Source organism: Balearica regulorum, chromosome 2, assembly GCF_011004875.1.
Source record: "Balearica regulorum gibbericeps isolate bBalReg1 chromosome 2, bBalReg1.pri, whole genome shotgun sequence".
Taxonomy (NCBI): Eukaryota; Metazoa; Chordata; class Aves; order Gruiformes; family Gruidae; genus Balearica; species Balearica regulorum.
Window position 1 is genome coordinate 151,710,445 of NC_046185.1, and position 23,787 is coordinate 151,734,231.

Sequence of the window (23,787 nt, forward strand, 5' to 3'; positions counted from 1 at the left end):
TCTGTTTCTTAATCCCACAACCTGCTAACAGCACGTATCGAGTGTTGGGGCCAAAGCTGGGAAAATAAAGGCGAAGATATACAAAGATGTTGCACCTGTGGCAAACGCCGAGCCATGTGCACACGGATTGACCTTTTACTGCCTTCTCCAAAATACTTTGCCTTGCAGGCTGTTTTCCTCCCCCAGCTTCCATGCAGGTTCATATATCCAGAGTCTAGCTCGAGACCTCCTACCAGCATGACCTCCTACTTTGAAATCACGCATTTTATTAAAACATTCCTCCAAGGTAGTCTGGGTCTATTTCACAAACAGGGAACCAAAAATTCCAGAAGTTGAACTCTTTTCTCAGGGAAAATAAAAAAAAAAATAAAAAAAAATAGGAAGAAGGTTTATTTGACTAGAAGCAAGTGGTGAGAAAGAGGCCAAGAATATTTTATTTCTATATAATGGTATAAAAGCAGAGAACAGAAAGCTTCAGATGGTCTGCTGCAATGGCAGATTAGAAAGTCAGCCATTTCTGATTTCTAATTCATCCCAAGGTAAGAACAAATGTCATGGTATAATTGTTTTAATATAAAAGAAGGATAATAAGATTTCCTTATCTGAGGGAAGGAGGTAGGAAGGGAAATCTGGGACATCATGAAATGTGTACTTTGTAAATATAAAGCATTTTAGAGAGTAAAAGTTACTTCTGTAGGTACTTCTGTTTGCTCCATCTAGGCAATACAGGTGCTTGCAGGTCCCATTCCAAAAATACTGCATGTCTTGTATTAGGGCAGAATCAGGCCTGGTATCTTGAACTAATAGAGTTCTGGCTGTCTTCTGCAATGAGGAGAAACCACAACTTCTTAGAAGTATGTTTAGGAAAAGTAAATAAATAAGGAAGGAAGAAAATGTGGCCTCTAAGTGAGTGAAGGAGAAGGTTGGATACCAAGACTCTTTAATATTAATTATGTATTTTTCTAAGTAGCAGGAAAAAACCTACAAAATTAAAATAAAAACTATCAATAACATAAAGAAAGAAATGAGCTTCAGACCGAAGGATTTGTGTCAACATCTGGACCTGGGGCTTGAAAACTAGGTGGCTGAGGTCATTCCATTTTATAAACCCAGCTTATGAACAGTATACACAGCACATGAACAAGTGCAAAGCCTGAAGTCACATAAACAGTGTATTTCATTCCTGGACACTGAAATAACAAAAAGGGCAGAGTCAAAGGGCTCCTCTCAGCATATGCGCTTTAAATATATGTGAAGGGCCCACGTGACACTGAAATAATAACGCTGGGAATATGGAAAATGAGACTAAGCAATATTTACATTACCCTTTCTTTTTTACTGGGGTGAAGGGTTAAATGTCATTAATGATAGGCTGATTTGGTTGAGAATACGGGTTTCATCACCTTTCCAAAGCTCTCTGAACAAATAAAAGCAATAAAATGTTTTCATAGGATCAAATTCTCATTGTAATGTGAATCGTTTCTTCCAGAAAACACGTTTACTTGTTAAAACAAGTAAGAACAAACTTGCTTTATAGTGCAGACTGAAATAAAAAATTTAAATGGACTGTTCCTTCAAATCTTTGGCAGCCCTCTCTCCCATGTACCTTCCCGTCCCAGCAAAGGAGGCTCATTCTGTAGTTACCCCTTTCTATGTGGGGCTCTAACATGGCTCTTAAATACACTAGGGACAGGACTGGGGGCTGAAGGGGCTGGGTCTGATCCAATTTGCTACTTTTCATAACCTTAAGAGAGTTAGAGGCAGGTGACCACTCAGTACACAACATGTATGCAACCATGTGAAGATCTTCATGGTCAAAATGTGAGCATTCATGGTCAAAACGTGAACATACAGACTAGAGTCATCATGAATGTAGAGGTTTGAAGAAGGACCTTGGAGGAAGAGGAGGGCTGGCCCATCCCCACTGCCAGTGCCCCCACACCACCAGACCTGATTGCTGGGGATGTGGATGCTACCCTTCATTGGGGATTTGCATTCAAACTCAGCTTAATTCACTCTTGTCTAAATACTGTGATGATGATATTTATTTGGTAAATACTTATTACCTTCACCTAGCTGATGACCCAAATGTTTTCAAAGAACACGCCAATGATTCGCATGATTCATACCACAAAGTGTCTGTTGAAGTTTATTTCACTGAAAATTGCCACAAGGCAATCTTTAGCTGAGACTGCCTTTAAAACAAAAACTTGCCTACTTAGACTTCAAAGCTGTTTGTCAACTTTGAAAATAATAATTGGAAGCTTTTTCTCTTCTCTGACCCATGTTTGATTTTGTTGCATAAAATCATTTGAAAACCACTGCGGTCTTTCAATCAGGTCGGACCATGGTTCAGACAGCAGTTCTGTGACAAACAAACCTCCCAGAAATCATGGACCTGAAAGCCAATGAGAGATCTTATGTAAGTGATGGATTGAAGTGTGTTACCAAATTGTGATAGCTCTCGATCATGGTAGAGGCACTCCAAGGTTAGCCAACACGATGTTCAAGGTGTTAATCTGGGTCAGCAGATGTTACGGAGAGAGCCGACCTCTGCAAGATAAATTAATCTGGTCTACATATACCACCCCTAAACAGGGCCAAAGATAAAGTGGAAGAATTGAATGACTCTGAGAATCGGTAAGGAAAGAGAAAACCTTTCACAGACTGAGGACCAGTAGCAATGAAAAGCTGTTCTCAGCTGGTGGCTGTGCTCGTGTGATGGCATACACAAACACAAGTGTGCAAATTGCAACCCGCATTGCCCAGATGGCTTTCCTTTGGGTCTCTGGATAAAACCAAGGATTTATTAGGCCACAAAAGCCACAAGGCTTTATCCTGATGACACTGGTTCTTTGGGCGGGAGCTGCTGCACTGCTTGTGGGACAGGGAGGAAAAGGCTGGGCCCCCACTGCAGCTGCTCGGTGGATGGGCAGAAAAATCTGTTTCTCAGCACGCTCGTTCCAGCAGTTTTACGTGACAACTAAGTCCAGCAAGGGGAAAGCCTTAGGTAGAAAAAGATATATTGTCCAGTCCATTTTCTTCAAAATGTCAGACTATTTCCTGGACTCATACATTCAAAGAAAAATTTCCAAGAAAGCTGATGAAATATTTTTATACAATTTGTCACTTGAGACCTATATTTTCATTCTTTTAATTTGCCAGTCATTTCAGGGGTTTCAGCACAGAGAAAAACATCTTGTCTCCATAACCACAAACAAATAACATCACAACAAAGGAGATACCTCTTCCAATTTCAGGCTCAGTCTAACAATTTATCAAAGCAAATCTTTTATAAGATTTCTGAGCGATTTGGTTTTGCTGCCATGACAGTATTTTCTTATTGAGATTCACGGGTTCAACATTTCTGCTAATGTTGCATTTCAGACACTGTCTGCTAGGTGGATGCTTCTGTTATCTTTTTCCTTCAGGAATGGAAGTTGGTGACAGTAGGCACTTTAGCTATCTGTGCTTTTTTTTGTAAAAAAGGGACCACTTCAGAAAAATCCGTCCTGCTTTTCCAATGTAAGGGTGAACGTACTTGCTTAATGTATGCCTTTACTAGTATCCCAAAATACATATGGCCAGAAAAAAATAATGAAACAAAGTCTTATGCTGCACTTAGGAGGGAGGTTGTACATTGCTGTAACTCTGAGTTCTATAAGTGTGCAATGTACAGGTTTGGCTCAATTTTTTAAAAATTTGCATCACATTTTTTTATTTGCCCATTTTTCTCCCCAAATCCTTGTTATGACAGGTTGCATATTCTATTATTAAGATTTATTTTCTTCCCAGTTCTTAATGTTCCCCAGAGACAGCAAAACAGCCTGACTATGAGTTAACATAAATTTTAAAACGGAGTCCAAATATTTAATTGAATTGGTTGTGTCAGAGACTTAATCACCTAATTGCTGGGATTCTATTTCTGTGATACAGTTTGTCAGTGAGATTGGAAGATCAGTTACATTGCTGGAGACTGGAAATAATCTCCTTCCAAAGGACATAAATAGTTGAACAATACAGGCAAAATATGCCCTGAATGTACATCCAATGCAAACTTTGGCTTAAACAAGTCAGAACACCATGTCTGTTTTTCTTTAAATTGATTTTTATAGAATACTAGGTGTCTATTTGACTTATACTTAAGATGATGGCATTATTAATAATATGCTTTTGCATGTATATCCTCAAAACCACATTCATGATATTTTTTTTCCTAAGCGTAGTTTTATATTACTTGGATTAAAGATACAGGAGCAAACAGCTCATTTTTAAACACATGTAATCAATAACACGATCTTCCACCATCTGCAGTGCAGAAATGGAGAGAACCTGGAGGGTTCAGGCTTTTTAATTCCAAAAGGAAATATCGTAAGATGAGAGAGAATTAATCTTTGGAAATGACATCTCATATCTTTGCCTTAAAGATGGATTCTAGATAAAATCTCATCAGCCTTTCTGTTTTTATTTAAATAAAGCATGTTCTTCAATGGTTAATAACAGTATCACTCAGAATCTATATATTATTATATGTTATATGCTCTAAATGGTTTTTATAATTGTCAGTTGGTGAGTGTATATAAAACCTGGCAAACTCAGCTAGTGCTCACTCGGTTCCTCAGTTCGACTGGGGATGAAAAGACAGCCAAAACACGTTCTTGAAACCGGAGGAGAAAGCCTGAGGTGTGGCACGGAGCAAAAGCAGGGAGTAGATGTGTTCCATAAAAAGGTGCTCTGCCCGCTTTTCTAATAGTATTCACCTTTTAACACACTAACGTCTTTGGAATTGGTAATTTTGTGGCAAATCCAAGGATGTAAACTTATCCAAGTTATGTTCCAGTATTAGCAGGAGAAGAAAGCCTTGTGATAATGCCAGGAGGTCTCTTGGAAACTTTGGGTAGGTAACCGCTGCAGAGGAGGAGGTTTGTGGCTGCGTGGCGGAGGCGCTGCTTCCCTGTCGCCCACCGAGGGCTGTGGCCGAGGAGAAGGACACCGGGCCTCGGGCACTGTAACACTGGAAACTCTCAACAAGCCCAAGGGGAGGGCATGGCAAATTCAGTCTCTGGACTTGAAACCCGATGACTTTAACAGCTCTGCTGTTTATGGGACCTTTTCCTACGTGACTGATTGATAGGCAATCAAAGGCTGGCCATGGCCGCGGGGCCCCCCGGGGTGGAAGGCAGTGCGGCTCTCCACACAGCCCCGGGCTGCGGGGAGCGGTGTCCCAAGAGATGCCTGGGCTCCAGCCGCAGCGCAAGAAGCGAAGGGGAGAGAAGAGTCAGGCCCTGGCAGGGGCCGTGAGAGGCAACGCTCGTGCTCTGGGAAATGAAGGTACGAGCATAAGTGAAACGGGCGTCCTTCCTCACCATCAGAGCAGGTCTGGGGTTTGGTTAGGAACCACGAGAAGCCGCCTGGGAGCTCAGCCGAGCCCTGCTTGCAGCGGGAGCACTACCTGGACAAGTGCAATGCACAACACTTCTGAAACTTCACCTTTTGACTTAAACTCACTGCAGTGTGCAGAAATTCATGAAACATTTTAGGCTTTGACACACTTGTTTTTTATGGTGACTGTAAAAGGGGGAGGCTGGAGCGATGTGTCGGGCAGACGGATACTTTGTGGGCTTTTCTTGTAGGCCCACTCCGTCACCAAGAACCTAAACAATCATAACTTGGATACAGCCAAACAGATATTGCATTGTACTGACTTTTTATAAAATAAATTAATTGTCAGACTGAGACCTTGTGTGCCAAGTTTCAAACTGGAGTGCATTCTACCGCTGAGTTATAAACCCCTGGAAGAAGAGGGTTGTAACGTAAATGCTGATGCAGCCAAAGCAATAACCGAGTGAATGGTATTGCAATGATATCTTATTTACCTCTAGCAAGGAGCATGTAAGGAAAACTAAATAATGTATTCCTGCTGCTACAGATCATATCGTCAGTAAAACTTATCTCTGATTTTATTTGGTAGGTTAAAATTACAAAGTTCATGCATTGATTAAGGAAGAGTAGCAATAGTCTGTATATTCTTATGCATTTCAAGATTTACAAATTTGCACGTGATAAAGCACTCCCACATTTATTTAAAATTTATTAAACACTATTTTACAGAAAAGGACAATAGAGAAAGAACAGAAAAGCATAGCACAGACTAAGCAAAACTGCAGCAGCTTATTGCAAATGACTGCAACCATTACCAAAGGGACGTGTAGGTGACTGCTGTACGTGATCGAGTACCCAAATATTAGCTGGTGCTGCTTTTTTTCCAGGTATGAATAATTTAGAGCAGAAACCCCAGAAATACTCTGCTGTAGCATGACATCTGCTTAATTGAACAAGAATGCATTGCATTGAGCTAGCAAGTTAAAAACAGGAGGATGGTCATTCATAGGTAATCTGAAGAAAGTGGTCTGGAAATTATGGCCACTGCCTGCCAGTCTCTGCCACTAACACACATACAGCGCATGTGTTAGGGATCTACACGGTGCAGAGTTTGCTCAGTCAAGTTCTCTCTAGGTTGGTCCTGTGCAAGAACCAGCGCCTGTGCTTTGGCACTTCTCTAGTGTGACCTCTCTGATGTCCGTTGCTGGGTCTGGAAACCTGGGCTTGGCAAGCTGCACTACAAAAGAAACCTACTAATTCTGAGAAGTGGTTTTTTAGGCACTGTTGTCACTTCTGGATGAAATACGTTCAGCCTTGTAGAGTTGACAAATAAGTCTACCCATGCAATGTGTAATGTTTTCTTTTGTCCTTTATAAAACTGAAACAACTGAAATAATATTTCAGGAGAAGATTTTGCTATCCTTGCTCCAGTGTGCCTTGGCAGTCCCCACACCATGAATAGTTTCTCCAACTTCAGTGGAATGCCTCTTGGATGGAGGATAGGGCTCACAGTGAATTTAGCTGGCCTGCTGCTGCTGCAGGAATTCAGGGGCACGCTGTTACACGTTATATAGGAAAAATCACACAAATGTTCAATGACAAGTGTATATTGTCAACATTGTATCCAAGAAAAACCATTGTATACATTAAAGAATGTGTCTTTTTGGCACTTGCTGAAATAAGAACAGTCAAGAATTCATGGCCTGGGCTCTTTTTAAATCTTTACATAATGAGACTGAGCAACAGTTTCTGAGCATTTTTGCAGCACTTCCCTGTATCGGTCTCCTTCCCTGCTCCCCTCGCCAATATTTCTGTACAGCTTGCTGAGCGTTTGATTGAGCTCAAATGCTACTGGTAAATCTTGCAGTTTTCTGCTTCAGCCCCTTTTTGCTTAGGCACAGGACTTAAACTGAAAAGCTCAAACTGATTTTCTTTTTTGTAACTTGTTTATTTCTCCGCCTACAAAGCAAAGGCAGTCTTTGCTCTGTAATTTAATGTCCGCCTCTTTTTCCGCCAAGGTTGGTTTGGTATTTCCTTTACAAACCTCAATTGTTGGCATTAAAAACTTGGCCATTTCAACTCTACTGAACTAAAACTTGGCAAACAAATTGTCAGCTAGCGTTTAAATTGTTCTACTAAAATTTCTTTCTTTTTATGAGTAATCTATGACCAGTCTTTATACCCTGCAATCCCCACTACACTTCTAGGTCCCCTGAAGGTGAATCACTGGAAGCAACTGGCTTGAAAATGCTGCTGACTCCCCTCACAAACACTTCAACCACAGACTTCAAAGTCCAAGCTCTGTACCAAAATGCAGTTATCATCCTGTCTGTCCATCCGTCTGCCGGCAGCCTTTCTTACTCTTCCCCGTATCAGAGGAAAGTCTATCTACAGAAACTACAAGGTAGAGAGTCCTTACCAAAGTCGGAAGGGCAGAGAAGGAGGAAGGCACATAGTAAATCTCTCCTGGTGCAAGGTCTGGTCCTGGTCACCGCAGTGCTCTGGCAAGGTATTCCTTGTTGGAAAAGGAGACATATCATAAAGGATTTTCTACTTGCAGTAGTTTACAGGAGGCTGCACCAACTAACTATGCCTAAAAATAGTGGGGCCATGGCAGGGGGAAGCCTGGAAGAAGCACCACAGAAGCAAAGCCCAGGAGGGTGCTCACCCTAGCCCAAAGCAATAGCTTCCAGCCAGAGGAAGGAACAAGAGGAAGGGGCCGTGTTGTAGGGCCAGGTGAGAAGTGGGAAAAGCCCTTTACCACTGCCTGTGCTGAGCACAGGTGATGTTGGTGCAAGAAGTCTCTGGGCTGGGCAGCACCAGCACCATGCCACCCCTGAAGCACCATTTTACTGGCAACCCCTTCAAACCTTCTAGCCAAGCCCTCGTTGCTGCTAGTCAAGTCCCCTCAGAAGGATCATGCTTTTTATTTGCCTCTTCTGTCTGGAGAAACAGAGGCAGCAGGAGCTCCGCCAGGCAAGCTTAGCATCCCCCCCAATTCAAGGTGTGACCCGAATCTGGTATTTTAGCAAACATTCCCCGGAAACTGTATTTGGCCTCGCTGTTAGTGATTGAGTCCTAGCAGCACAGTCTCAGCAGCGTTTCCATCCCTGGCTTATTTCTTTTGAAGTAACAGTGATATCGTGAAGAAAAGTGAGTAACCGAAACACAGAAACGTACTTTAACAGCATGTGCATCAGTCTCAAGTACAAACAATTTTAATATGATTCTCTTCCTCATATTTCTCCCTCCTGTGAAGAAACAGCAAAAACCTGGCAATATGGTATAGGAGCATTACAGGACATGCGACTGGGACATGGCTTTTCCAGGTGAACACCCATTGGGATCCGGTGCAGGGAGAACAACATTTTGCAAATAAGTGAACTCTGCTCTAGGCAATTTCTGGGCAGATCTAAATGCATAAGTGAAGCAGAATATGCTGTTCTTTCACTGTTGCAGGAAAAATTATGAGTCATAAAAGCAGACCCACTGTAACAAACACAGAGCCTACCTCAAAGCATTGAGCTCCCAGTACAGCTCAACGCTCAGTGGTGATCACTGGCTCTCCTAAAAGCCCACAGCCACTTGGAGGGTTTCCGAAAGGCTTGAGGGAGTGCTGAAAGATTAACAGAGACCCCCTCCTCAACATATGCAAAACATACAGTCATGTTTAACTTCTAAAATTAGGAAGTTTAAAAATTATTGAAAAAAATCATATTTTGAGATGACAAAACTTAAGTTACATACAAGAAATGTGTAATTTCGGTGCAAGTGTGTTTAACTTTATTACACATGACCACCGAATCCCTAACATACTGACTGCTAAAGGTTCACAGCCATTAAACATCTTTTTGCCAATTGATGGTAAGGGCCATCTGGATCTTCATCCAATGTGAACACTGAAAACTCTAAAATGTTTGTGGAAACAGAAAAAAACCCTATGCTTAGCCTTATCTTTAGCCGATTTTGATAGTGGCTGTCCTGTGAAATAATAGCCATAACTTCACTATCTTGTGAAATATTTTTCTGATTTCAAGGCCATCACTGCAGTGTTTGGGATGCAACTGCTTCCTTTTTTTAAAGCCACCAAAGAAGCCAACAGAAGAAGAGATTTGTGCTCATCTTTCATGAACCTCCCATGCAAAAATAACTTTGATATTAGGAAGAATTTTGCCTAAAAAGCATCTTATTATGTAAGTATTTATTACCAGTTTTTATCGCTTTCTCTGAAGCTTTGGTGACTCTTCCTCCTTGGCTGAAGACACTAGAGTGAGTAGGCCATTAATCAGACTAGAATCATAATTCCTACGTTCTTGTAGAGTGAATTTAAGGAAAAAGGCAATTTGCCTTCCAACCCTTGTAGCAAGTATTACTGATGTAACACCTCAAAGATGCAATTCGTACCTTAATGTAAAGTGTACCCAAGTCCACTTCAATGCTGGTGAGAGACAGTCCTGACCTTCCCTGGCAGTCCTGACCACCAGCTGACATCCTGCAGTGTGTGGTGTCTCAAAGCATAGGTTGGCCCTCACCCAGCCCTCCTCCTGAGTAGGCACATCAGAGTGGCATCTCAGCAGCATGGCAAGCTCCCTTAATGTGGACAAGCCCTCTGCCAGCCAGCCCTGCTCCCACGGCCAAGTGCAGCACATTTGCCCAGAGCCAGCTGGTAATTAAAAACCAATCCTAGGAAGGGGGGGGGAGCCAGGAAAAATTAACTAAGTGCTTATTTGTCCAAGAACCGTGGGTAGAATAGGGTGGAGCTGCTCAAAGAGGCATAGTTAAGGATGATAACGTTTAGTTCTTTTCCTCAGAAAGCCAAGGAAAGGCAAGTGCAAGTCCCATCCTCCCCATCTCTGACTCCTACCACTTCACAGAGGCTGTGCAGTTGGTGGGAGCTGGATTCGCTTTAGAGAAGCATGGAGAACAGGGGAAAGGCTTCCTGACCGTGATCTGGTCATAAGATTCCTGGGAAATAGGTAGCAGAGACTACCTGATTCCTGGCAAATCACACACACAGGTAATTGCAGTTTTTAAAGGAAGGCCTGCTCTATAACTGCCCATTTTGAAGGGGAAGGAGATATTCAGAGGACTATGGTTTAAATTCTGGATAGCAACTCCATTTTTAGTCTGCTAGCAACAATTCCTGGTCTGCTAGCAATGAAAGGCCACTTGGGTTTAGGGTGCACCTTAAGTTCTCCCTGATTGACATGGGAAAAACTGTTCAAAGCCTAGGATGCCAGGATGGATGACATTATTTTTCTGAATCCAGTTGCAGGGTATTCTCTTGGGATAGGTGGCATAGCATCTGACTCATCTGCTGGTAGGGAGTGCTGCTAAGTGACCACAAGTTAAATAAACTTGAATTCCTCAGTCATGACTGAGGGATAATGAGGAAAGTTCTCCCCCTGCTCTGCAAGTAGCTTCTGCAGGTGTTGGACATCTGGAAATCCCTCAGCTCCCAAGATCTATTAACCACAGAGAAGAGAACAGATTGAGTAGATTACTGTGGTTTTGGATGATACGAGAAATCAGAGACCTTTCTGACGAACAAACACTGTTTGTAAGTGCTAACTACAATTGTTGTTCCCATGTTAAATGGCTTTTCTCTAGCAGTTACCACAAAGTCTTTGGTTTTCATGAAAAGTATATAAGCTGAACAAGTTAACCTGGTCAGGACAGTCCACATAAAACACCCAAATAAATTCTCAGGCATGTGAGTCATTTATTTTATCATATGTCAGGAAAACAGAATATATGTATAAGGCCACATAATTCTGTAAAGATAACTTGTGCTGAAATTCAACAAAGCATGTTATTTTTAGTAGTTGCAGATCATAAGTGGACATTTTACAGAGAAACCTACAAAAGTTAGTTGTACTTTCTGGTAGTAATTACCTCCCACAAATATGACTCACTTCTGCAGTTTAAATGCACTGGTTTAGTGTCCCAAAATCAACAGTTTTATAAATAAATCTCTGAATCACAGACTGAATGCCTGAAGTGTTTAAATATTTCTTACTGGCCTGGGAAGTAGTTTGCATTTAAGGCTTTTATTTCATAAAAAAATCCCAGTGAGCAGTACTGATACTAAAAGAGAGTAAATACAGACAAAATAGGAAGGCTGCAGTGAGCTCTGCAGTAGGCTAGCATAAACTAAGTTTTCCCAGTCTTAAGTACTTCTGTTAACATGAAGTGGGATTGCCAAGTTAGATGTGAATAGGACCCAAGATGGAATCAGTTTTCCTGTTTCACAGCATCCTCTTCTGTGGAAAATGTACCTGGAGCTAAGGTTGCCTTGCAGCATGGCTTTCCAAGCAGAACTGGGGGGGAACCGTTTCAGGTCTCCTGGGGAGGCAATGCAGATCACCTCTGCCAAGAAATGCCAGCTATCTCACTGAAGAATGATAGTAAAAGAAGAGGTCTCTCCCCTGAAAGCCAACTCACCACAAGGCTAAAGAAGAAAATAATTTCACCTTCAGATTGTTGGATTTTATATTGTGAACATTATAGCACAATTTTTTTTTTTTAAATGATGCGAGGTGCCCAGAGGTTTTGCACTTATTGGAGTGTAGGTGAATGCATTCAGGTTTGGTTCCTGACGTTTAGCACAGAAGTGTTCCTGCAGGAGGGCTCTACACTGCGGTCGTGGTGCGTGCACGGTCTCGCTGGCAATCTGTTACGCGGTGGAGGGAAGCCTCAACCCAAGCTGCCGCGAGGGCTACTGGCACCAAAGGGGGCAAAACAACCGCTCCTCTTGGGAGCAGAACTGCTTCAGCCATCCTCGGTCCCGACTGCCACTGCTCAAATCAGTTTTCTTTCTGGGTTCGCTTCCTGCTCTGCAGCTGTTCTCGCAGCCGGTCTGTCTGCCTGGAGCTGGCAGGACGCGGGGAAACACATCGGCTCGGCGTCCGCCAAGGGCCGGCTCCTGCCAGGGAGCCAGGACTTGCTGCCGGAGGTCCCCAGGCATGGAGGGCTGGCTCCCGCCACTCCTCCTCTCACCCCCGGCTGACCCACCGCTCCCAGCCTGAGCGGCAGTGGAAGGGTCCGGCTCATACCGAAAGTCCAACCCATGGCAACGCTGCACCGGAGAAGTGTCGTCTCTGGCTCCGGCAGCAAGTTTGCTGACAGAGCCGTGCTACCGCAGCCATGCTGGCAGCCTTGCCTCATTTAGAAGCAGTGTACAGACGGTTGGAAAAGGGGGGGGAGGAGAAGAAAAAAAAAAAAAAAGAAGAGTAATCTTACCTGTAGAGCTTTGCCCAAAGGAAAATAAGCTCTCCCAGAAAAAGCATGGGGATTCTTCCAGTTTTGCTGCACGTTAAACTCAGATTTTCCCATTAGAAAGGAAAAAAACCCACCCACCCACCCAACAATCACTTCCCTAGCTGATATTGCCCTACCAGCATGGCTTTCTTGACTAGAGGTGACCTAAATAACACTAATCTGATCTGATATAAAAGCAGAAATATTTATACATGTACACATGCAAAAAAGTCTTGACTTACACACTGTTAAGTTTGCAAAAATCACCCAGAAGACAAGAAATGCAGATATGCAGTTGAAACCTATAAACCTTCCATCTTTATTTAATTACAAACTGACAGTTAAAATCACTACTGAATCTGAGACTGCTGGTGAGAAGTTATATATTGTAAGTGACTGCACAAAACATGCAGTCCTTTTTTATTTATATTTAATTAGAGAAAAAAAATTAAAGAGAAAATGGAAAAGGCAAGAGAACAGAAAGTTAAAGAAATAGGAGCCGAAGAAAAGAAAGAAGGAAAAGAACAAGGACATTTTAAATGTCATCCTCTAGCAATTAATTAAAGATTTCTAAAAAGTTCAAGCACAGACTCTGCAGCCTTATCTTGGTTTCGAAGTCTCGGTGTGATCTAGAAAACAGCCCACATGAGAAAATGCATTCACCTCTTGGCTGACTCATCCTCAGACATTTGCGTTTCTCCTTTATTTATATTTTAGCTACTGTAAAATCTCTACTGCCTTGTCAAACCCACCGTTGTGGGACACGCAGATCACTGCTGTCTCTGCTGCATGACCACTTGGAGACCTGTTGTACTGGCCCCCCAGACCAGCAAATCCTCCACCTGTGAGCTTTTAAAATATTTGATTTGGAACAGGACGGGGAAATTATATTCTCTCAGCTAACCTCCAGCAATTAGAAAGTCTGATAACGTTGTCAAGCTTGGTTATACCCATTTACATTTATTTTATCTAGAAATAGATGTTCCTCTAATATTATACAGGCAAAGATTAGAACAAAGTACATCATTACATATATTGTGAAGCTCCATTTTTGATGACTGTGCACAGTATCATTTAATCAATTGCATAAAATCCCTACAGTGATTCCCTGTGAGCTGCAGACTCTGTGTATTGCCAGCTACTGCAACACTCGCTTTCCCCAAGCTACCAGTCGCGGTGCAGCGGGCAGGCACATGCTGCATGAGATTATCTGAACTGATGCAACTCAAAAAAAAAAAAAAAACAAAAAAAGCAAAACTTTCTGATTCTCCTCCTTAGAGTTCTACCCTATTATTTTACATAAAATACCAATGCTTTGAAGAAAATAAATAGATAATAATGAGGATAAGGTGGCATCATCAATATAGCATAAGTTTTTTTCAGAAAGAGTCAGGGGAAAGCAGAAAGTGTGAGATCACGAACTTCAACAAACAACAAGAATGAAACGGAAACAACAGAGGAGGCAGATAAGCATGAACATGCTGGTTGATCACAGGATTACCGTGGCCTACCAGACAGTGCAATGCTGAGAAATGACAAACATGATCACAGGATGCAAAACATCATCACAGGATACAAAAAAGTGTTGGTAGAGCACAGGGAAAATTCAGGCTCTTGTCCAAGGCATTGGTGACACCTCTCCTGAAATCTTTTGAATAACTGGGTTGCTCACATTCAGAAAAGACAAAGTCATATCAGGATAGGTGCAGAGGAAGGCTACAAGGTTAAACAGTTGATTTTCTGAGTAAACTACCTTATGAGACTAAAAAACTTGCTAAATAAAGCCAGAGAAGAGATATGATTGCTCTCTTTAAACCCGTCTTTTCAATTAGGAAAGGAAAAAAAAGGGCACAGGTTTAGAAATACCGTAGCAATGAAACACATTTGCAGAACTAAATGGGTTTGAAAACCCACCCCGGCTTTTCTGCACAACGCCTGAGGGCTGTGCAGGCACAGCAGCCTTCCCAGAGCCAAGTCAGAGGCCCCAGGCTGGGCTCAGACAGGCCCAGTTAGCTGAGTCCCCAGTAGAGCGGATGGCAAAAAGAGCTGGCAGGTTCTTGGTACCTGCTGTGCCCGAACTACCTCCCTATCCCTGCCAAGGCAGTCTTACAAAGAGTCTGAACTCATGGGGGTACTTTAATAATCTACAAATGCTGCCCATTTATTGTAGAGTCCCTCTCCCAGAGGGAGGAAACTTTCTCTTAAACAGCCTGGGGAAAGACTATTTATCCTCTCTTGCATCATGAGCCTACGAGGTGGACTCATGTAGAGGGTGCCTGAAACATAAACACCCCAAGGCTTGGCCCTTCAGGGAGCAGAGCTCAGGCACAGCCTCCCCTGCTGCTCTTGCAGAGTGTGGCTGCTCTGCCACCCCCTCCGAGAACAAATGAGTCGCTAAAGGTCACGTTTCTCATCGGGGACTCTGAGTTCCCGCACAGGTTGTGCCCTAGGCACGACCGCAGCACGGCACCCTCTGTCCTCACCCGCTCTCACCTCCCTGCAGAGAGGCCAGGCGTAATTGGGTTCCTATTTTTGCTCTTGCTACAGAATGCCTGAAAAGGAAGAAAATTTTCTTCACAGTGAAAAGAGATTTGAAAGAGAAGAAATGCTCCCTGAGTCGACTGAGCTCGGTGACTCGTGGTGTGCTCCCTAGGCGTGTTTAAACACTTAATATAGATGCTCCAAGCCTTTCTCCTGGTATATCTGCTTCTCCGATGCTCTGTGTAGATGTTGGTCTTCTGCTTCGGATCACAGTCATGAAATGCTTGAAGTGGTGAGTGTGCTGTCCCAGCTCTGGCTGCAGTGACGGAGGGGACAGCTACGTAACCGATGGAGGCAGGAGGCTGGCACATCACCATGAGAACGCAATTTGAAGCAGCGAAGAAAATGGAGTCTGATTAATGCATCCGCAGTGCAAAAAATGGACAGTGATTGTCCTTTGTTTCTCTATTTGTGACTTTGCAATGTGGATTTGATTACAGCGGCCTGAACTCAGCAGATTTCCTCCCTGCAAACCGTGGAAAACATTGATGCTCTATTTACAAAGAATTTCTGGGAAGCCTGTTGCACATACGTATCAACAACTACTTGCTTGGATGGTTTGTATTTAATAGGGTTTTGAAAAGCATATGGAGAAAATTTCTGCAGTGGTGCATTTAACTTAGAAATGTGTCGTGCCTGGAGGAGTAAGCTCTTAGGAGTTACAATGCTTTTGTATCTGTGTAAAGCGTGCCGGTGTAGAGATGTGTATTTGGGCACTCGTCTTTATCATAATCTCTGGGGCCTGTGGCTGGATTGTACCTTGCTGGAGCGTTCAGCCTGTATGTAGGCAAGGCTCTGTGTAGAACTTGTGTTTGCTAGAATTTTTTGCTCACGGCTTTGAGTTTTATAACATTTTTTATGATGCTTGCTCTTTGAAACAATATCTACAATATGTTCATTTTCCTTTTACTCCAAGCTCCAGCAATCACCCTAAAATGGCATTATATAACATAGCACATCTGGCCTGGAAAAGGACAGTTCAAATGTTCTATATTTGGGTCGCGATCATTATTTTAATGTAGGTCTAGTGAGAGGATTTGAAGATAGATAACGTCTCTGAAATTTGAAAAATTCTACCGTGTCCTTTTATGGTATTTCTTTTAACTGACCTTTCTTTATTTCTGGATGACAGGAGAAGCCCTTCAGAGCCCACACCGGGAGCAATACAGAATACAAGCAAGATGTGTCTGGAGTCTGCAGGGACCCAATGTATCCTGCACTCGTGGTTAAACAAGGGGGAATCGCAGCCCTCGGACCCCACAGCATTCGGTTACACTTGAATTTCTGATGACTTGCTCCTTTACAAATAGTTTCTGAATTTCCAAGTGTACAGTAGCCTGAACACACGAAAAGCAGGTCGCTGTTATTCAGACATTTTTTTTATTTCAAAATAACATGGTATCTGATGCAATTCACTTTAAATAGTACATCCTCAAATTATTGTTTTAAAAGCTTCCTTAAAAATTAAGGGACTTTTTTCTGTTTCCCTATTGAAATTTACAGCGGTCTTTTCGGCAAGGAAGAAACTAATCAGGGTCACAAATCTATAAAAAGTCTTTACACAGACAGTTAAGCAAAATAAAGTTACATATACATGTTAAGGCTTTGCAAGAATCAGACTCAGCTAACCGTAAAAGAGAAGTTACAAAATCTGACTATGCTGTCCAAAGCACAGAGCAAACCAAAAAAGTGAGAACATTTAGTAACTTATCTCAGTTCAATATATCGCGAGCACATGAATTACCAATTTCTCAGCCAGCACTGTGATTTTTCAGGTTGGAGGCAAACCTTCAGTGTAATTCCAAACAAGTCTCAAGTTATTTAAAAGTGCATATCCATTATTTGTGGCTGAAGTATTATTCGTTTCACTTTCAATGAAACTCATGTTTGAAATTTTTATAGGCTTAAAAAAGCATCATGCAGCCTGGTTAAAGAGCTTACTTTCACAATGCAGACTGAAAAATACAGCGCACTCATGACACAGCAGGTAAAACCGAAGGACAAAGGCATACATGCTATGCGTAAGGCAACAGATCTCACATTAGGAAACAAGAGGGGGAACTGAAAGACTGGGAAGTAGGCAGAAGAGGAAAGGAGACAAGAATAAGCACTAACAACCTGAGTCAACATTAACAAGAAAAGACTCCCTGAAGGGAAGAGGTCCCTTTCTCATGACTTCTCTGTTTATTGATTCAAATGGAAGAAGATAGATACCACATTGTGGACCTGTTTTCTAATTAGAAAACAAACTAAAAACTATAATTAAAACATTTGATTTAAAGAATGCATGAAAAGCAACCTTACTGCTTTGACTGTGACCTGTTTAGTCTGCTTTGAGCTTTTAAAAGCTCAATATCAGAGGTTATGGAACAGATGGAAAAAAATAATGCCAGCACATTTTTTCCCCTTAAGCTAAATAGGACATGCAGTAGGTAGATACCACATAAGTGGTAGACAAAACCTTGATTTAGCTTCTAGAACTTGTAAGCACCATACACATTGCGATTTTTAATTACTGAATATCAGTATATCTTTAGTCTGGGGAAAAAAAAAAAACCAAACCCAAACAAAACTTCCTAGTCATTTTAGAATGCAGCAATGTGTTAAACCTGCACATCAAGTTCATCCCAGCTCACATTGTTTATTTTTCTGTATCTTATATAGGAGGGATGCATTCAGCTTGCTGTAAATCAGTTACATATTCAATGTCATTAACCTTAACATGGTCTTCAACAACGTTTTGAAGCTCTGCAACATCCCTGGTCATGCTCACAGCTTGCAGCACTCACAACTAAGTTGCATACATACTCCCACTGGATTTTCTAGGTCCAACGAAGCCACAAGAACATATGTGTATCCACTGATCCCACGCTTAAGCTCACCGCAGGAAAAGCTGCTCAGGCTTGGTCTAAGCCTGCAGTTAAGTGGAAGAAGACAGACAACCTCTAGGGCCCGACCCAATATCCACCAGCATCTTGGGGAGTCTTGGCAATGATGGCAATAGCCCATCAGTCAGGCCCCTTGGCGCCCAGTGTACTGTACACCCAGCTCAAAGAGCTGTTCCCAAACCAGGAGCAGTATGTCTCATTTAAAACCTGTTGGGTTGTGAACTTGTCTCCAAATACTCCCATGGGAAAACAGTGAAGTGCCAAAACCCAGTATCTTAAATTATTGACACACGGCGTAACCTGCAAAGGAAAACAAACACATTTGCTCTCTTATCATGAAAATAAGATTGGCACTGCTTCTGTAAACAATAGTAAAGCTGCTTTTTTACCAGTAGTAATGCAGGTTCTTCGCCTTTTTTATTTCTTAGAAGATTTTACTGACAGCAGAAAAATACTAATAGGGGGAGGATACATGGACAATGAAGAGCAGAAGGTATTTTTCCTTTGGTAGCACAGTGAGGAAGCTTCAGAACCAGAGCCTCTGACTATGGCACATCACTAATACCCCTGTTTGGTAGCAACAGGCTGGGTATTAAAACTGGACTTAATGGAGAATGGAGCTGAGACATACAGCTATGTACAGATAATGCCAATTGATCTCCACCGACCAAGATCCCAAAATTATGTCATCTTTACGCATCATAGCTATTTTTATTGATATGGTTAAAAATGTCAGTTCCCAAAGAGCATTTGCTAATGCCTTCTAGAAAAACACCTAGGAAGAAGTCAGTGACTCAGAGGGTAGTATTTTTCTTTTCACAGTGATGTTAAATACAAAATTCATTTATAAGAGGAAGAAAAAAGTCTACACTTCTGAAATTTTGTCTATATTAGGGAATTTTACTGGTAAAACAGAGAAGCAAAATAACTTTATACATTCCACCAGCTAAGCCCCACTAAAGTTAAAATTGCTGGGAGGTTAAATATGTACATATTTCTGCTGCCTTTCAGCATTTTTACTGGTGGATCAATCAAGTGTTCCTCAGTGAGCTAATTCTGTCCCTGCTTTGGAGCACACTCGGAGTAGATGGATTTATTTTTTTTTTTGTTGCACGTCCATGTGCTAAATTTGAACAAATTTCTACTGCCTATATATCAATGGAGATTTTCCACAGAAAGCAGAAAATACATCCCAAGAAGAAGATGACTTCTTTGCCGAATTTTAAGTAAGGAGTTTAGCACTTCTCTGTATGGTCAAAATAATGTACTTTTGTTTAATTGCATTATAGATACCCATGAACAATTTTCTGAACTTCTCACTATTTATCTACCACATCCCTCTCAAAAAAGTCAGATTGCAAGAGATATCCTGAAAAGGAAACTCCAGCCTAATCAGTTAAAATTTAAACCAACCAACAGCTGAAATTATTGCCGACTAAAACCTGCCTCTTATAATGGAAATGTCAGACATCCTTAATTATAGGTCACCACCAGTTCTGGCTACAACAGAGTAATTTTATGTTCATCCATGGAAATGAATGGAGTTGGGGGGGGGGGGAGAATCCACCTATTAAATCCAAAATCCAGGCTGCTCCTTCACTACCACTTCACTTTGGGCCAGCTGAGCAGCTACAGAATTCCCACCCCACTTGTTTGCTGTGGTTACACAGTCTTGTGTTATTTCCACTATCTCACACACAGAGCCAGAAGAACTTGGAAGATGAAAAGACTTTTGCTTTCAAATATTTTCCTTTTAAAAGCAGAAAGCTAAGTGTAATTCTATTAATGCATTATTATTTTGGAGGGACTGCTGAAGTCAGGAAATTCCAAGTCAATGCTATATTATATTCATTGTGCAGATGTACCACTTTCTATTCCTCTTTTCCTTGTTAAATATAACCTGTTGTGGCATGGTTTTTATTACAGAATGTGCAGTGGGATGGTTTCTGCAGCAATGCTGGAATCACCACCCAGGGGAGATTAGTTACATCTGAAAGTGGATGGACAAAAACGAAGTGTAAAAAATGGCTGAAAGCAAGGCAGTTTGTGCCAGAAAAAGATTATGCTCCACTGGACATTCACTTCGTCAGATTCAAGACACTGCTCATTTTCAGAGAAGGTGAAATTTTCCGGGAGGTCTCCCTGATGTCCCACTACAGGTAGCTTTGTCATTTTTTTGTATCATATGTATGTAAAATCCGTATTCAAAATTCTGGGGATGATTACCAGTTCAAATATTTGGAAATTCTCCTGTTCTTTATCTGTGCTTCACTATTTTGGAACACTTCATTCTAAACCACTTAGGAATATAAATAAGGATACTTAAAATGAGAGAGAAAACAAAACAAAACACAAACCAAACAAAACTCAAAACAAAACAAAACCCCCTCCAAAGCCCCCCTCCTCCCCCCAAAAAAAACAAACCCAAAGAAAATCCGACCCAAGAGTTCTCAAGCTGCTGACACCGACTTAAGGCCCAGTCTTTCCTTCCCAGACCCAGGTCACCATCCTGCCTCAGGCTCTTCCTAATTGAGCACCCTTAATTGCGGAGGTCTTCCGACCTGATCTGGCTTCTTCGTTCCGCCGAACAGGGCGCTGAGGGGTGCTTCGCCCAGGCTGCAGGGGGGTGGCAGAGGGGGGGGCGGGCTCCGGGCCGGCCGGGCGCTGCCCGGGAGCGCTGGAGCGGAGCCGGGCGGGGTGCCCCAGGCAGGGCTGGCCTAAACCCCTCCGTGCCCTGCCCTCGGCTGCCGAACGCAAATCGGAACAGTTTTCAGAAAGCTCTGGTTTATGGCTCCTCTAACCACGCAGGAATTGAACACTAGAAGGCAGTTTCTTTGCTTGCCATTTCAAGCCTGTTTTTAACCAGCACTTTGCCAAAAACGTTCTTTTGCTGGACTTCCTCTCCAAAGCACGTTTTTACTTCTCTTGTTGCGTCTCTCTGCCTTTTACATGAGCAGCTCTGCAGGCTGTATGCCAGTGACACCCACTTCCACCCATCCCTCCTTCCATCTGCACGGCCGACTCCAGACGACACTGCCTACCGTTAGGTTTTGGGCGCTGGATTTATTTCAGCGGTGTCACTCCAAGAAAGGACTGTAACTGCTTTTTACTTTTTACTGCCCTTAGATGAATGAAGGGCAACTACAGGGTGATTACTCTCAACAAATTGCATTGAAGCACTCCCATAATGATATAAATTGTAACAAAACACTAAACCCACTAAAAATATAATCAGATGCCCTGTATATCAATTTAAGCAGGGAGAAATGGACACTAGGCACCAGCAGCTGTGTGCACAAAAGATCCAGCGCTGGTGCTGGCAAATCTTACAGCAACGCCCACTGCAGACAGCTCTGTAGAGACTTGCTACTGACTAATTGGTCACCCCAAAAATCCTTCTCCAATAGGAGTCCTGCGGTTGAAATCAGTAGGGGTGAAGCTGGATTTGCAATTGCAGTTCTCAGGTGCTGTGGCTCATGAGTCTCCTTGTATTTTTCCAGGGTATTCAAAAGAAGAGGCTATGAAAGCACTCCAGCTCTCCTGTTTCCTTCCATAACTTCCTCAGATCCTCAACTGTAATTAGGACTCCCAAGGGAGAATTTGTATTCACTTAATGCTGACTTGACTCAGCAGAATATGGTGAGGCACCGGCCAAAACCTCATGTTCGTCTCAAAGAGCACTGCTTTCTGGGGAACAGCCTCCTCTGTCTCTTCTTTAAGTGCCATCTGCAGATTCCCACTCCGGGAACAGTTGGATAAGCAACACTGTCAGGTGAGGAGGGAATGGGCTCTGAGTGATGGATGCGCCGGCGGCTGACGACTGGTCAGATGGACTCTGTTTAGGAAATACGTGGTTAGAGCTTGACAGAGCAGCACTGAAAATTTCATAATGGAAAATGATAACAAGGAGATTACCTTTAGCCTTGTGGAATGTGATCTAATCCCTAATGGGAGAGGCACAGAGACAAACCTGACACACTCTTCAACATATATCTTAACGCCTAAGATGTCTTAACATATAACATAATCAACATATCTTAGTCTTTGCGTGTTTTATTATTATAATTATATATTTAACTATGCCATTATTATTTAATGGTCCTTATTTTCTGCATAACACTAAGCTAGTAATTTCTTAAACTCGTTGACTCTCTTTAGACATGAGGGTTATACTCGCTTAGCATCTAACAGGAGTTTAGCTTTCATCTGATACTGCTTTCCATCTTGCTTCAATATGTTCTGATTACATATGGCAAGCTGACATATTCTTTGTAAAACCGGAATGATGTTTTTCTTATAAAAGGATCCCAGGTGGTCAGATAACAGGAGAGAGGTCTCTTAAACTGAAATGAATAGTAACTTAAAAATCGGTGATTACTAGTTCCTAAAATCAAATCTTCTACTGGGAAAATGGCATCTTCTAATGGGAAAGATAAAAAAATGACTGCTACATCATCATCATCCTGAAACTTATATTCTCAGGCTCCAGATCAATGTCGTGATATTAATGAATCCCTAAGTTTTCTTTTTGAGATCTTATCTGTAACTAGGAGTCAGGAAGGGCTCTACATAGTCTGGTGATGGATTGTGGTCCAAGGAGCACTGGATCCTCTTGAGGAAGCGTGAGCCTTCCCATGACTTCAGGAACTGATGGATCTCTGTAACAAAGCAGCATGATTACCTTTCAGAAACTATCTAGGAAAATACAGGGAAAGCCATATGGCATCTCCTAAAATTAGATATCAGAACATAGTACCTAATTGTAAGGCCACAGAGCCTACATCTGTTGGAACTGGGCGTAGCACGAAATGTCAGATGCAGATTTAGATCCAAGTAGGACTGCAAAAGGGAAATTAAGTGGTTTTGACATTCTTTTAATTGAGGAAGAAAGAGCTTCCTGATGAATCTGCTGAGATTCTGATGGGGAAGAGTGAAAGGTTTGGAGAAATCTGAATCTTTTCCCAGCAGGAAAGCAGAATAAAAAGCACTTGGAGCTTTTGTTACCTATTCCTCCATGCTAGTCCTCTGCAGAGATGTATACCCCTAGCTGGTAGTTATCATTATAGTAGGTGGTGTTGGAACAAGAAAGTCCAAATGAATCCTCTAGCACTCTTCGTGGTTAAGGAATTTCCCATGTTGTGATTTTGGCTAGTTTCTCAAAGCCAACTCTGATGAATGAAACGTGTCTGAAATGACATGTCATATAAGTCAAAATCAAACATAAGCATCTGCCTAGAACAGTCTTGCATGGAAATTCCAAGACTGTCTTCAGAGTGGGATTTCCATAACCTGTGTGATTAGGATTTGGGAACTATTTTGAACAAGGAGGAAAGATATATTAATACATTGCCGAGTGACACACCTTCTCAAGGCACAGGAAGAGATCGGGTAATGTAGCTAACATAATATGGGATAAAAATTAAAATTTTATGACTGAAAAGGGAAGCATTAATATTTCCATTCTGTAATGTTGCCATCCATGCTGGATATAGCTGGAGCAGCTGAACTGGTAACCTCTTCAGCCCCTTCAAATAAATGGGCGAAAGACTGAGTCTGCAGCTGCTGGTCCAGCATAGTACTTTTAATTTGAACTACCACTGTTTCCAGTTTGCTAATACATGGGGATTTGAATGGCAGCCTCGGCTGCGGTGGTAGTAATCTCCTGGGGAGGGATGGGGCAGGCAGATGCGGGTGTAACCAAGGGATCACGAATCTA

General features: G+C 42.2%; 1 long non-coding RNA gene across 2 annotated transcripts; it reads right to left on the minus strand.

Moving 5' to 3' along the window:
- Positions 1–432: 432 nt before the first annotated feature.
- LOC142600799 (uncharacterized) lies at positions 433–12,770 on the minus strand. 2 transcript variants are annotated; one of them, XR_012834360.1, is made up of 3 exons: positions 12,625–12,770; positions 7,802–7,897; positions 433–822 (listed from the first exon to the last, which is right to left on the minus strand). It is a non-coding gene; the product is annotated as an uncharacterized LOC142600799 (long non-coding RNA). The 2 variants fall into 2 exon arrangements; XR_012834359.1 differs by lacking the exon at positions 12,625–12,770 and adding an exon at positions 2,449–2,553 and having other exon boundaries at positions 7,802–8,050.
- Between the last annotated feature and the right edge of the window lie 11,017 nt (positions 12,771–23,787).